The following is a 12,539-nucleotide window of genomic DNA, read 5'->3' on the forward strand; positions in this document are numbered from 1 at the left end:
TAAGGTTTAGGGAAGTCGAGCGTCCTTCAGTGCTTTTCCCAGAACAGCTGGGCATGTCAGAGGACAAGCGTTCCAATTTCACTCTCTTTCTTACTAGCTCCGTGACCTGAGGTGACCCTATTAGCTTCTCTGCACCTCTGCAACTTCACCTGTGGAGAGGAGGGATCACCCCCGATTCTGCATGTCCCCTGGGGCTGCCCTGATCCAGGGGGACAAAACAAGTAGAAGGAATTGAGCACTAATAGCAGAAGCTTGGCTGGAAGCCTCGGCCCAGGTTCCTGCTTTCCAGGTAAGTGCATTTTATTTGAATACATGGGAATGCGTGGGAATTAAATAACACAGGAGGATCAAGCAAACTTGTAGTGGGTCACCTTGAGGGTGGGCGGTTGTGGGAGGAAGCAGGTTAGAGGGTGGGGCCGTTCATTTTCTTAAAATACATATGCGTTTGAGGGTGGGGCAGTTCATTTTCCTAAAATACATATTCGTTTGAGGGTGGGGCAGTTCATTTTCCTAAAATACATACTCATATCTTTACAGCTAATTTCATCCTTCTCAAAGAGGACAGCACAGAGGTGAATTACACTACCAGATCATGGTCCTCCAGGCATGGTCCTCCAGGAGGGCAGGAGGGATGAGAGGGGCTACAGTCTCAGAAAAGATATTTATTGCCTGGGGAAACTTGCCTAGGGCAGAGAAGAGACCAGTTTGGGTAAATGGAGGAACAAAACCACTCTCCCCGGGGACGGGTGTGAGCAAAGGTCCTGAGGCCAGTCTGCAAAGGAAAGCAGTCAGGCCGATGAGAATCCAGGTTCATCCTGGGGATTCACATGCACAGAGACACACTGGTTGCCAGGTCGGTATGTACTTACTGTCCGAGTATGCAAGGCCTGTAGAAAATACTAGAAGTGTTAGCCCTTTGTTTCATGTAAGAGACAAAGGAGAAAGAAAAGTCTCTGATTTAAAGAAGGGGAAAAAGCCAAAACCATAAGCAAAAAGACCCACGGAGAGTTAAACCACAGAAAATGTAGAAAGAAGCTATGCTCAGGGATTTAATAAAATTTCCACATCTTAAAAGCGCACTGGGTGGGGTGTGGGAAGGGCAAGATGGAGGCCCTTGTATCATCCTTTTCTTCTCCGAGGAAGTCAACCAAGAACCACTCAAACTGTGGGCTTTGGCTGAAGGAGGAAGTGGGAAGGGGGGGGGTGGGAAAGGGGGTGGGGGAGCTGCACCTGTGCCAGGGATGAACTCTGACCTCACCCCACCCAGACTAAGGAGCTTTGCAGGAGACACACTTGGAGCTCAAGGCCAGCAGCTTCCAGCCTTCTCTGCACGCTCCTGCCCAAACTGCCAGGGGCAGACCCGGTTGAGGGCAGGCATTCCGGGCCACAGCCTCCCTCTGCCCCCCAACTCAAGAGCCCTGAGACTCCCCATGGGGCGTGTCCCTGACCCCTCTCATGCAGGAGTTAACATGTTTCCCAGGCTGGTCACCCCACAAGGGCTGGGGGAAAGGGTATCCATTTCCCGGAGTTCCCTCCGACAGATCTACCAACACACTGGTGACCCACATGCGTGAGAGGAGGCTTATGCCAATACCTTAGCCAATGCTGTCACTTTGGATTTGCAAATCTGTCCAAATTTGAGCATGCAGTTGTTGGAATTTGTTTTTTGTGTTTTGTTTTGTTTTGTTTTTCAAATGTGTACCTGTGCACATGGTGGTGGGGCTCGGGTGGGGGATACCCACCCTTCTTAGATATGGGCAACACTTGCAGATGCTAAAGCAGCTTCTGGAAGGGACCTGGCAGCAGCAATTCCCAATCCAAGGGTTTAAACCCACTGGCTGAATGTCTAGTGTTCGTTTATGTCCCCTGGCCTCAGTTTGCTCATCTGTACAATGGGGGTCGTTGTGAGGCTCAAGGAGAGAACAGATGGGGCAGTATGAGGGCCGGGCTCCATAAATCGGAGTTATTAGCCGTCTCATTTCATAAACATGCGCCGAGGAGCTATGAGGTGCTCAGCATCTAGGCAGCAAACAAAACAGATGAGAAGTGAGGGGCAACCGACGATAATCAGGCCGGATGAGCAAATGCAGGGGGCGTGGTGGTTGACAAGGACCAAGGAGAAAAATAGAACAGGCAGGAGAAAGAGTGGTCGTTGCAAGTAGAGTCATGAGCATTGGGGGCCGCTCTTGCAAACAAGCTGTTAAGGCAAGGACCTGAAGGGGACGGGGTAGTCCTGGCTGCGCGCGTATGGCAGGAGGCAGGTTCCAGGGGAGAGAACCCCCTGACCCTCCAAAATGCTGTTGCTGTTGACTCTGGGCCTCCATTCCCACTGGAGCTGGGGGAGGCAGGGGGCTGCTCTGGGCTCTTTGTTTTCGCTGATACTTTATCCCACACACTCCCAGGAGCCCCGATGGTGCCTGCAGACGGCTCTGGTCTGGGCCCCACACCAGCGACTCCCCACCCTGGCCCTGCCGATCCATGCACGGTGTCCCATCAGCCTCTATGTTCCCTGTGGCTCTGCCCACGGGCCTGATGCAGCGCCCTGCCTCCCCCAGAGCCCTGGGTCCTGAGCTTGCCTGTGGCTTTTGCAGGTGCCGTTCCCTCGGCCTGAACTATTCCTTGTGCCCTTGGCTCCTCCTTCTACAGGGCTAGGTCTCCCTCCTCACTCAGGGTCTCAGCTGAGCCTTCTGGTGCTCCTCCAGCCCCCACCCCAAAGTCTGCCTCAAGCACTTGGTCACCTGGGTTCCCGCAGCGGCCTATGAGGTCCCCATGACAGCGCAGAGCACAGCGTGTCCTTCAGCGCTTAGCAGGTGAGCCACGGGTGTTACTCATGGAGCACGTGGGAGTGGGAAAAGCTCTTCTCCCCGAGGACACTTCTCCCTCCAGCCTCTCTTGGGATCTCCTGCCTGACCACCTGGCTGGCCAGGCCTTCTGATGTTTCCTCTTTCTCGGGAAGCTTCCTGCTCGCACTGGGCAAGGAAGGAGCACACCCTTCCTCCTGGGCGGCAGGGGACAGGAGAGGGGTCTTTCCTGGGGTTGATCAGTCTGGCCCACAAGTCCACCAAGGGGTTCTCTCCATCACGGAGGGTGACCTGAAGGAAATCGCAAAGTTCTAGAATTAGCAGGTCTTTCATGAATAGCAACAGGAGCCCTGAGACTGGTGGAAATGGAAGCGAATACTTAGAGCTCGTCAACTGATAAAAGGGGGGAAAAGAGAGTAAAGCCCTTGGGAGAGCCCTGTGAGCTCGGAGCTAGAACGTTTCTTCATGTTTTCATCATGCATGTGCTTGGGACCTGCCTCTTGCCAGATCCTGCCAAGCCCTGGGCATGGACAGATGGACAATCCCTGTTGTACGTGTGTGTGTGTGTGTGTGTGTGTTTGGGGGAGGTGTTGAAGCATGGATCCCAGCGGGCGCTGATGAATCTTGTGACGGGCCCAGAGGAGAGCTTCTAGATGGTGATATTGTGGCACTGATGAGATTTTCCTCTGCCCTGCCTGGGGAGGCCAACAGTGAATGCACTTGCAGCCTCACAAGGGATGTCTGGAAGTGAGTTCCTGGTGTTCTAAGTTGGAACATTCTGTGGAACAGGGAAAAACACGGGAGGGTCCAGAACAATCTTAGACCTTGCAGTGGCCGTCTGGTGCACCTGCTGTGCCCACCATGTCCAGGACCGAGGCACTCCTTTCCCCAACTGCCAGGAGTGTCAGCCGCTGGGAGCTCACAGCCTCGTCTCTCTGCCTTCCCAAGAGGCACGCCCCAAATAACGACTATTTGATAGGGGATTACCACGGGGCCAACTCTCAAGGGCCCTGGCAGCCCCAGAGCTGGGATGGGCTCAGGACTCTGTTGCAGCCTCATTGCACATCAGTGTCCCAATCTGCTTCCTTTCCCCCCACCCCCACCCCAAGAGCACCCTCAGCACACCTCCACGCAAATCTCCAGCTCATAAGCTGTTTTCAGGGAACCCGACACAAAAGAAAACCTCTATTTCAGAACTGCTTTGTACCCCATACGTCAGCTCCGTCGTGGGTCCCACTGGCAGTGTGGGCTCACCTGGGGACCCCGGTGAGTGTCACCATGTCCCGAGAGAAGGCATTCAGAGCAAAGAGAGAGCCAAGGCCATCGCTTTTCCTCGCGGAGCTGGGGACCTCAGGATTTCCAGGCTGGCAATGATCTCATCCTTTTTGGCAATTTCACCCGGGGCTTGGCAGCCTTCACCATCTGGAAGTTCTTGCTTACTTCAAACTGGAATCCTTCCTTCTGTGATGTATCCCCTTTCCTCTCCCCTTTCCTCCGAGGAGCTGTATTCTTGCCAAGAAAGAAAGTTAAAAGGGAACAGAGACATATGGTTTTCCTATTAAGACTGACGCCCACATTTTAGGAGAACAGAGGAAAACGTTCAAATTAGGGCAACGGAAATACATTTGCATGGCACCAACATTTGGAATTGTGTGGTTTTTTTTTAAAGGTAACCCAAACAATGAGTGCCTCTTTTTGTCCAGCTTATTAAACTTTTAGAGTATTCCGGGGATCCTGGAAACCCCTCCTCGGAGGCAGGTTAGTACGGAGAGACCCGATTTGGAGTCCGGACCTCCTGCATTCAAAACATCTTTCTGCCACTCACTAGCAGGGCGACAACAGCAGCGTGACTGTGGGGAATGCACTTTGTCTTTGAGGTTCCGCTTTCCTGATCACACGATGGGGAACACTGGCCCCCTGCCTCTGTCCCAGGATTGTTGAGAGTTAATGGGAGGACATGAAGAAGTCCAGTAAACCAAGACACACGGTTGTAGTGTTAATATTCAGCACCGTCCATAATGGTTTCCTGAGCAACTACCAAGTCCAGAGTCCCACCATGTTTTTTTCTTTTTAAGAAACTGACACGCTGATACTAAAATTCATATGGAAATGCATCGGACCTAGATCCGCCAAACAACTCTGGAGAGACAAACAACTTGGAAGAACCAAGCTGGAGAACTAAGGCTACCTGGTTTTAAGCCTTGTGGTAAAGTTATTGTGGTGTTGGCATAGGATAGACAAAAAGAGAGTCCAGAAACAGACCTATGGATAACTGACTTTTTTTTTTAAACCAAGTTGCAAAGGCAATTCTGTGGAGATAGGATGGGCCGTTAACAAATAATGCTGGGACATTTGGATATACTCTATGCTCAAAAAATGAGCTTGGGCCATACCACGTGCCAGATAAAAAATTTAATTCAAAATAGATTGTAAGTGCAGGTGCAAATCCTAAAACTATGTAATTTCTAGAATAAAAAACGTAAGAGGAAAACTTAGTGATGTTGGGTTAGGCAAAGATTCTCAGATGTGACTTCAAAAGTGTCACCCATCAAATAAGTAGGTTAATTGAATTTCACCAAAATTTTAAAATTTCTGATTTTTGAAAGTTACTATTAAGCAACGGGGGAGCTATGCTACAGACTTTGAAAAAATATTTGCAAATCATGCATCTGCTAAAGGACTTACATCCATTATATATAAAGAACTCTCAAAACTCAATAATAAGAAAACATGCAACACGTGTAAAAAATGGACAAAAGATTTGAACAGACACTTCCCCAACAAAAGATAAGCAGCTGCCAAGTGAGCACATTAAAAGATGCTCAATGTCATCAGTTGCTAAGGAAATGCAAATTAAAACCACAATGAGATACCATGACACGTATTTTAGAAAAGCTGTAGTAAACCTAATGTTCCTGTTGCCCGCAAATTCATATGTTGAAGACCTAATTCCCAGTGTGGTGGTGTTTGGAGGTGGGGTCTTTGGGAGGTAATTAAAGTTAGATGAGGTCATGAGAGCAGAGCCCTATTATGGGACTGGTGCTCTTATTAAGGGTTAAAGAGACCACTGTTTGCCCTCCTAACTGGCTTCACTCTTGCCCTCCCCCATACTCCAACCCAGCGAGGACACAGAAGGCATCAGTCTGCAAACCAGAAAGAGAGCCCTTACCAGAACTGGACTACATGGACACCTGACCTCAGACTTCCAGCCTCCGAAAGTATAAGAAAATAAATTTCTGTTGCTTATGCCACCCGGTCTGTGGCATTTTTTTTATGGCAGCCCGAGCAGACGACGACGATGGCTAAAATTAAAGACTGCTGACACCAAGTGTTGTCAGGGAAGTGGAGTAACTGGAACATTCCTACCCCGTGAGAACGTAAATGGTAAGAGCGCTTGGAAATCACTTCAGCAGTTTCTCACAAAGTTAAATTATACCTGCCATGATCCGCTTGTTCTCCTCCCAGGAATCTGCCCAAGAGAAAAGAAAACATATGCCCACACGAAGACTTGTAAACAAATACTCATAGCAACTTGATCTGTAATAACCGCAAACTGGAAACAAGCCAGCTGTCCATCAACATGCGAGTGCGTAAACCAACTGTGCTCCGTCCATCATGTGTCGTCCCAGGCCCAGACCAAGGCTGTCAGGGGCTCCCTGGGCAGTGGGTAAAGGCTCAGCATCCAAGGTGGGGGCTTGCAGGTTCTAAGGGGTTGACCCTGACCTAGAGCTGGCCCAGTCCTGCACAGCTGGACCCTCAGAGACTGTCCAGGCCCTAGAGCAGAGGTGGCAGCCAGTGAGGGTTTGAAGCATGGATCTGAGTGCTGACCTGACCACTACTGGCCCTGTGACCTCAAGCTGATCCCTGAATCCTTCTGGACTAACAGGAATAGGATTCCAACTTCAACTTAACTTCCTGCAGAATTCCCCTTGACTCCTGGCCCTCCCATCAAAGCCTCCCCACTCGAGGCTGTGTCAGCCTTGTTACCGCGTTGCTCCATGACTTGTTCACCAGTGTCCCCTAGCAGGTGGCACACAGTAGTTCAACACATGTTGTCAATTGATAAAAGCATCTACGATGTGCCAGGCACTTGCCATACGACAGCTTATTTAATTTTCTAAACAATCCGGCATTGTGGGTCTAATCATGCCCATTTTAGAGATGAGAAAACTGAGGTGGAGTGAACTGACTCACAGGAGCCTGACACACAGGGTCATGAAGAGGCGGTGCTGGAGTCTGAGCCTGGCTTATTAGACTCCAAAGCCCCTGAGTTTGCTGCCACACGGGGCTCCCCAGCCTCTACCGAGGGGTGACTTTGCCTGAACTTTCTGCCTCACTGCTGGACCCCAGGAGACAGAGCCTGCAGAGTGCTTGGCAAGGCCCCTCTGGCTCCCAGCAGTGCTGCTCCTGCGAGGAGGCCTTTGTGGACGAGAGGGTGAGCTCACCGTGTGGGGTGGAAGATGTCGAGCTGGTGGCTGGCGAGTGGCCTCTGGTTCACCTGACTGGCTCATGTTTGGGGCATGTCCCTGTGAGTCTGGTTGGGTTTCTTGTAGGTTCCCACGGGGACTGGCCTCTTCTGGGAGGCGACTGACGCTGCCTTTCCTCCCTGACCAGGCGACGACTCCACTCACTCTTCCCAAGGCCTCAGCCTTCAGTCCCACCGAATCACTCAGGGGAAAGTCAGAGCTCGTAATTATTTGACTAATCCTCATGTGGCAACACACTGGAGATTGTTTTTTTAGCACGAGGCAGGGCCTGAGTGAGAGCTTTTCTCCCTGCAGTCTTGCCTTGTCTGGGTCTGCGGTCTGGAAGCTAGGCGCCTCCTTCCCTGGAGCCTGGAGAGGTGGAAGTGGTGGGTCTCCCAAGCCCGGGAACCCACAGCACCCCCTTGATTATCAGTCTCCTGGGGCTGCTATAACAATTTACCACAAAATTGATGGCTTAAAACAAGAGAAATTTATTTTCTCACCATCGTGGAGACCAGAAGCCCCAAATCAAGGGCCTTATGTGGGATGATCCAGGAAAAAAGCTCATCTCAAGACATTTAACAACATCTGCAAAGACCCTTAGGTCACATTCGCAGTTTCCCAATGGGCAGCTATTTTCGGGGGGAGGGGGAACCATTCAGCCCCTACCTCCCAGAAGTTGCCTCTGCCAGTGCCGAATAATGGCACAGACACTCCCCTCCTTGCTGGGGGTCCCTCCCATTTGTTCTTTCCTCTCCATCCCAAGAGCCACTGTCCTATTCAGGCCCTCTCTTCTATTGCTGGGACTGGTGCAGTAGGCTTCTAACCTGCTCCACTTTCATCTCTCATTCTTTTTACTGCTCCAGAGGGACTTTGGTAACCACCAAATTATTCTGTATCATTCGTGCCTCGGACACTTTGGAAGAGCAAGTCCAGTCTTCCAGGTGTGGTGTTTGAGGCCCTGACCAGCTGCTCAGCTTCTTGTCCTGGTCTCTGCCTCTACCCTCCCCCAGACCCACCAACACTGTACAGCCTTTAAACGGACTATCCTCTCACTTCAAAATGCGTTTTGCTTACGCTCATTGTCCATTTCCCAGCCCTCTGGCCAGAAGCCCCAGGAGGTCTTCCTCAGCCCTGTCTTGTGTCCAGAGCACCTTCCTGGGCCCCAGCATTTGTCCCTCACCAGTGCTGGTCACTGACACGGCCCAGGCCTTCTTAAATAGAGTTGGAGCTCCCTGGGGGAGTCTGAGGTCACCATCACGCCCTGTGCAGAGCTCAGCACAGAGGACGCACTGGGAAAGGTTCGCGGTGTGAATGGCTAAGTCACAGTAAGTCACTCGGAAGCAGAGATCCTACTTAACTCATCGGCTTAATTCTGAGTGCATCTGCCTGCTCCGCCCCCCTCCCCGCACCTGTCTTAAATTTGTAGGAAGTGAGCTCCTATCATGCACAGTGGAGTATGTCGAAAAGCTCCCCTTCTGAAGCTGGATGTAACCCAAAGCAAAGCCTTCCTTGGCCACCTAGGCTCAGGTACAACCTGGGCAGGTCAGTGGGTTTTTCAGAGCCTCTCCTTCCTCATCTGCAAACAGATTGGTTTTGTTTTCCTCAAAAGAGTGGCCATATAAATAGTTACGATTTGGCCCAGAAATTCTGCTCCTGGGTCCCAAGAGGAACACGTCTACCGAGACCCTCATACCGGAATGCTCAGAGCAGCCTGATTCGTCATGGGCAAAGGGTGGAAACAGCGCGGAGGCCCATCAGTGGTGAATGATACACGCGGTGCATCCGTACAGCAGACGGTTACTGAGCGGTGGAGCGGAATGAAGGAGAGAGACGTGCTACCACCTGGATGAGCTCAGAAGACATCATGCGGAGGAAAAGAAGCCAGCCATGAAAGATCGTGTATTGTACAATTCCATTTATGGGAAATACCCAGAACACGCAAATCCGTGGGGACAGAAATTAGAGTAGTGGCTGTGTAGGGCTCAGAGGGGACGGCCCGGTGGTGGCAGGGGCGTATCCAACAGGTATGGGGTTTCTTTGGGGGATGATGAAAATGGTCTCAGACTGACTGCTGTGGGACCCTATGGACCATTGCATTATGCACTTTGGAGGGTGAACTCTGTGGTAAGTGAATTATATCTCAACAAGCCTGTTCCAGAAATAACACACAGTGGCAGTGCGGCAGAAGGGTCAGGCGCCAAGGTCGTGGTGTCTTTCAAGTAGATCTGAGTTTAAATCCTGGCTCCACTGCTGAGCAGATGAGGGAGCTTGAGGAATAATAATTAACTTTTCAGAACGTCAGTGTTTTCACCTATAAAATGGAGACAATCCACATGCCTGCTTCCCGGGGCTGTTTTGGGAATACATTAGATGAGGCTCATAGAGTCCTCGGAACAGAAGGGGAACGCTTGACGTAGGCTGTCATTAGCTCGGTCTGTGCAGGATGCTGTGTGTTCTCAGCGGCGGGAGCTCCTCCGCGGCTCCGGGCAGTGGCCTACCCCTTCTCAGGAAGAAGAGGAGTGGGCTCTAACCAGGTTCCCAGCCCCTTCTCTGCGGGCACCTAAGCCACGCCATCGTCCTGCAGTGATGCTGACCACGTGTGGGGAAGACGGCCGTGGCCACTGTCCACTTCTTCCCCTCGACTCTTTGCTTTGGGTGGGCATCCCCAAGGAGGCTGCCCGGGCATCTGAGGACACTTCGGAGGTAGCGAGCTCTTTGCTCACCAGTGACCCCCGCACCTTGGCCGAAGGTTGCCCTTTCCAACCCGAGGGGCTAAGCTGGCTCCCTTCCCACGGGCTGACCCAAGCCAGCACTTGGCCACAGGGCCAGTGAGCGGGGCGTGAGGAGCTCCTGCCGCTGGGAACACCGGGCGTCCCACCCAAACAAGCCCACCCTTTGTCCGCCTTCCTGGCGCTTGCGGCCCCTCGCGGGCGCCCTTGAGATCAGTAGAGGCTTCCCCGCATCCTCCTCAGCTCCAGGGCGTGTTAACATCCCTTGGCCTCCACACAAAGAACTCCAAGGGATATCTTTAATAGGCATGGTGTTCCCTCTGTATTTTTTTAAATTTTTATTTAAGTCATCTGTACCCGCGGTGTGGGGCTTGAACTCACAAGCCTGAGACGCAGAGTCACATGCGGCTCCGACTGAGCCAGCCAGGCGCCCCTCTCTGTATTCTTCTAGTGCTCGTGAACAAACTCGGGAATATGAAAATGGGCATGATCCTTTCAAGCACCACCTCCAATGGGGGGGGGCGCTCAGGTAAACCTCAGTGCTCCCACTGGGGACCTGCCCCTCCCCCAGCCTGTCCCTGCTCTGTTCCGTCCTCAGGGTCTCCCTGAGCACCCAGCCTCGGGCTGCAGGGAGAGTCCGCTGTGGGCCGGGTACCCCTGGGGCTCTGCCCAGCCCCCTCCACCCTGCCTCCGGAGCAGGCTCTTGTGACCACAGAGGCCCAGCAGCTGCACCAGCACAGGCTTCCCAGGCACGAGCAGAAGCTGCTCATCAGGAGCCTCTTTGCCTCCCATTACAGGACTCATCTCCCCGCCCGGCAAGCTGGGGCTCGGCTGCCCTGGGCCCCCTGCTCCTCCACACTCACCTACCCCTCTCTTCTCGCTGGAGCCTTCCAAACTCCTCAAGTGGGGCCCCTCCTCTCCTTCTTCCACCAGACCACTGTAGCTGCTTGATGGGCCCCCCTCCTTCCTCCCTGGCTGGTCTCTTCTAACAGCTCCTAAGGGACCTGACCATCCCCAGGTGGCAGCCCGAGTTAGTCCTGGAGTCGCAGAGCTGGCCAGCCATTCCTCTCCCCCGCCTGTCCCCCAGGGGCCCTCCTCAGGTGCAGCCCTGCCCCCTCCCCGTTCCCCCCTCTTCCCCTCCCCCTCAGCAAACTACCCAGCATTCCAGAGCCCACAGTGCCTCTGAGCCTCTGCTCAGGCTGAGGCCTTTGCCTGGAACGCTGCCCTTACTGGTGGCATCCAGAAAGCAGCTCCCTTACCACCTTCACCAGGAAGCCTTCCCTGATCTCACCCCACCTACACCTATCTCAGCTGGGTTTTATTAGGGGGTCCCGTCTGTGCCTCCCCCTGCTCCTCCCCATGCTCTGCTGAGCTCGTCTGCCAATGACTCAAGGGTCCTGACTGCGTCCAGTCAGTCTCTGTACCCCGGAGTCTGGTATGTTGGTGGCACTCAGTAGCTCTTTGAACCAAGCTGACTTTCGTAAGGCCCCAAGACTGTGGCAGGAAACGGGCTGTCACCAGGGCTGAAGTACACTGGGACCAGCCGGGAGGAAAGTGGTTTCCAGGGTGGGGGGAGCCTTCTCACGTCCTTAGCAGTGGGTGGAAATGGCTTTGGGTGCACGTAGGAAATGGGACTCATAGGCAGGCCCCCCGCGGCACCCCGCCGGCCCCCGCACCCTGCAGCTCAGCTCCCATGGGCTCGGCCGCCACGCCGCACGTTCCTAGACAGGTGCTCGGAAGGGCAAGGACCCCAGTTCCTCATGTTCTCACAGAAAAAGGTCCTTAGTGCTTAGAACATCTGTTTTTCATTGGTCTGAGCCGATGGGCCACGTGTTTCTCCATGGGGGCCACGAGAAGATGGCCAGGAGCAGGGCGGGGAAGAGGCTGTGGAGCCGTCCTGCCTTGTGGTCAGCTTGGCCCCGGTGATGCCCCATGTGGGTCTTGGGCAGATAAACATGGACGGGAGGAGTCTTGGACCGTGAACACCTCTGAGCCGGGAACGTGCCTTTGAGCAATGGGCTTAAACACTTAACCCACTTTCCTCGGTTCTTCCTCACAAACGGGCCCCGGGAGGCGGGTGACCCTTGTTTCATTTCAGATTCGTGGAACTGGGTCCGAGCGGCTGAATCAGCTTCTCTGGGAGAAGGTGTCACAATGACAGGGAGGTTTGGCTTTGGACTGTGCTCTTTCTGATACACTCTCCAAATAAATAGTGATAATAACATAGCCTAGTTTTTTTTGTTTTGTTTTTGTTTTGTTTTTTAAGATTTTATTGGGGTAGGGTAGTGGGTGAGGGACCCTGGGAGGGTATGTGCTATGGTGAGCACTGTGAATTGTGGAGGACTGACGAATCACAGACCTATACCCCTGAAACAAATAACACATTTTATGTTAATTTTAAAAAACTGAAAATAATTTATTTATTTTGAGAGAGACAGAGAGCACAAGCAGGGGACAGGGAAGAGGGAGAGACTCTCCAGCAGACTTCACACTGAGCACCGAGCCTGACGCAGGGCTTGATCCCATGACCCTGAGATCGT

At 52.8% G+C, this 12,539-nt stretch overlaps 1 long non-coding RNA gene across 2 annotated transcripts; it reads left to right on the forward strand.

Moving 5' to 3' along the window:
- On the forward strand, nt 1-7,835 carry LOC132013271 (uncharacterized). Of its 2 annotated transcripts, XR_009402951.1 has the most exons (4): nt 1-289; nt 2,647-2,810; nt 5,923-6,185; nt 6,267-7,835. It is a non-coding gene; the product is annotated as an uncharacterized LOC132013271 (long non-coding RNA). The 2 variants fall into 2 exon arrangements; XR_009402950.1 differs by having other exon boundaries at nt 5,923-7,835.
- Nucleotides 7,836-12,539: the final 4,704 nt, after the last annotated feature.

Source organism: Mustela nigripes, chromosome 3 (genome assembly GCF_022355385.1).
Source record: "Mustela nigripes isolate SB6536 chromosome 3, MUSNIG.SB6536, whole genome shotgun sequence".
Taxonomy (NCBI): domain Eukaryota; kingdom Metazoa; phylum Chordata; class Mammalia; order Carnivora; family Mustelidae; genus Mustela; species Mustela nigripes.